This window comes from Galeopterus variegatus, unplaced genomic scaffold (genome assembly GCF_000696425.1).
Source record: "Galeopterus variegatus unplaced genomic scaffold, G_variegatus-3.0.2 Scaffold290, whole genome shotgun sequence".
Lineage (NCBI taxonomy): Eukaryota > Metazoa > Chordata > Mammalia > Dermoptera > Cynocephalidae > Galeopterus > Galeopterus variegatus.
In genome coordinates this window covers 148,695-151,860 of record NW_007726401.1, presented here as the reverse complement: position 1 = coordinate 151,860, position 3,166 = coordinate 148,695, and positions in this window count along the sequence as shown.

Genomic DNA, 3,166 nt, shown 5'->3' with positions numbered 1-3,166 from the left:
AAAAAAAAAAAAAAAAAAAAAAGATACTGCCTTATCCTCTGTGTCTCAGGAAGCTGCTAAAGGATGTGCTTCACCAAAACAAGGGAGAAAACCTACTAAGATGTAAGACTGAGGAAACAGGGACTCCAACACAGGAGGCAGACAATGGGAATCACCAAGCTAAAGGAAAATCCCAGCTTTGTGCCAGGCATAGAAAGTAGCCTGTTCACGCTGGAACTTGTCAGAAGACTTCAGGAAAGATTTATTCAAGAAGGTGGCACTGATAGAATTGCGTTTGAAATTACTGAGAGGAGGTTTACACAACCGGGGGAGAAGTAGAAGTTGAACTAGTGGTAAGTACCACAAATAACTAAATAAATGGGAGAAATGGCCTTATTAACTCCAGTGGAATAAAAAAAGCTGTGGAGGAAAGGAGAAAAAAAATCATGGTATACTTTAAGTGGCTCAGTTCGTACAGCATGTACAGCATGAACACGATCATAATAATGTGAATGCTGGAAGCCGAAATAACCCAAACTGGGATATAGCTCCACTGGGAGGATGAGGGACTAGGAGGTGGGCATGTGTGTGTGGTTGAGGTGAGGGTGGGGTAGACAGAGTAAACCCTTGTCTGCCATATTGGAAAGGCTATGATATGTAAAGGCCTAACACGGAAAAATCGGGAAGTATCAATGTACCCATGTTATTTAGAGCCACGAAAGTAATCACCAAAAGAATAATCTAATTACAGAGTAGAAAGCAGGAAAGGGGGATAGGCAACTGATACTTTTGATACATGATTATTTGATTTTTTAAACTATGTATAGCTTTTGTTTTTTTTAAAATAACAAAGAAAAAACCCTAAAAGTTAAAAATTGAATTAAATTCAATGGAGATTGAGCTTCTTCACCAGGGCCCATAGCTGCTATCTAGGGTGTGGTCAACTTTGTCCTGGATTTTCTGTTGATGCTAAGATGAGCACCCAAGACGCCAACCATGGAACCTCAGGGATGCTTCTGCAGCAGAGCTATGTCCTCCAAAGTCGCACCAGGTGTCACCTCAGAAAAACTGAGCGTGTGGTCAGAGGCCGTGTTATCCACATCTTAATCTTGTTTGAACTTTCTCTGACCCTCTTTTTGCTCCTAATGTCTTTCATACTCATAGATTCTGTCGGTCTCATCCCTTCCACTTACTGTGGAACTTCTGTCCCATCGTCCAAGGAATCGCACCAAGGTCTCCTTCTCCAAATTCTCTGTGAATGAATAGCACCACCGGCAGCTCCCAGCCAGCCAAACCCAAAGCCTGAGAACTACCCAGAAACCTGCCTTCGCTCACAGCGTGCACGGGTACTTATCTCCTTACCGTCTTCCCTCTCTCCTTTGCCACTGCAAGCAAAGGTTCTCGAGGCTTCTCACCTCAATTCCACAGTACTCCTTCCAGCTCACACACCACTTCAAAGGGTTTTCCAATTCTCTTCAGGTCGCTCCCCTGCCTTGAATCCTCCAGCAGCTGCCCCTAGGTCTCAGAAGGCTCACACTCCTCAGCTTAGCACACAAGACCTTTGTGATATCACTCTGGCCACATCTGCCATCACCAACCACCCCCACATTTTGCTGCAGACAGGTGGAACCACCTGCAGCTCCCCACAAGCGTTATGAACACCTCATGCCTTGCACCTGCCCTGCTTCACAGTGCAGAGCAAGCATCACCTCCTCCAGAAGCCTTCCTTCATGCCCTGAATGTGACTCAGAGGCTTCCTTCCCATCCCACGTGTGCACCTTTACGGTAGCTCCTGTCACACTCTATTGTAAATGTTTATTTACTTCTTCAAGTCATCCACTAACTGCAGGCTCCCTGAGTTTATGAAGCATGTCCTATTCATATTAAAACCTAACCTCTAGCTCCATGTCTCGCCCACAGAAGGGAAATGAAGGACTGACTGGATTAACTTCATGAATGTATTTCCCATCTCCAGGTGGCCTCAGTATAGATGAAAACATGTCCACCTTGCTCCAGGTGCTCGTGTCTCTTTTGTTTACTTTGTTTTCCTTTTTCTTTTCTGGGGTGCCTCTCCCATGGTGTTTGGGACCCACCACCACAAATCACGAAGCCCATAGGGTGGGACGGTTGGGAGGGCATCTGTGGCCTTCAAGATAATGTGCTCAGGGCCTGCCAAGGCCTGAGGAAAGAGGTAGACCTGTTCTCCTTAGAAGAGAGAACAGAATGGAGACCTCCTGCCCGCACATGTGGACACCAGGCCCTGTCCCGAACACATGGTTTGAAATTGATTTTTCAGTTTCCTGGAAATACATAAGTATATCTGGGAAGGCCTCACGTGGTTTTAGTCTTTCTCTAAAGAAAAGGCCCTTGTGTGGGGCTCACAGTTTATTTCCTCAGCTGTATGTACTTGGTGTGTTTGTAGGTGTCCACTATGTTAGTCTTCAAACCTTTTATACATTCTAAATACTTCTTAATAATTAAAAAAAAGTTGCCTCATAAATATGAGAAAGTGTCCACTATGTTAGTCTTCAAACCTTTTATACATTTTAAATACTTCTTAATAATTAAAAAAAAAAGTTGCCTCATAAATATGAGAAAGACCTAACTAAAAAACATGAGTCAAAGAGGAAGGAGATATTAAAATGGCTATTTTTGCATAATCTATAGAAAGCCCAGAAGCACGAAGCTGTCTTTGCATAATGGAATAGAGGAACTCTGGGGACAGCTGGATTTGTTGATTGCCAGGGCAACAGTGCAAGGCACATGGGGTGACAAAGCAGAGGGGCGCTGCCTGGGCAAGGTTATTTGAGGCTGAAACCATTGTGCCAGGGAAAGGACGGACAAAATCATCTGGTCACCCCCTTGGAGTATGGGGGATAAGACCCAGGCCCAGGGAGCCAGCAGAGTCACCATTTATTTACCATTTGTCTCCTGCCGGCCAAGCACTGTACTGGACGTAGGGGAAACAAATTCAACAAAGATGAGGTTCTCGCCCTCAGGAGTCCACAGACTAGCAGTGAGACAGACATGTGAGTAAACCATTGCAGGGCGGTGCAATAGCGGCCACGGCAGAGGTCCACGCGGTCCACAATTGACAAAGTGGGAATCAGAGGGGGCTTCTCAGAGAGAGGTTTGGATGGGGGCTTGAGGGACAGATAATACAACCCACGTGACTATGATATGAAGA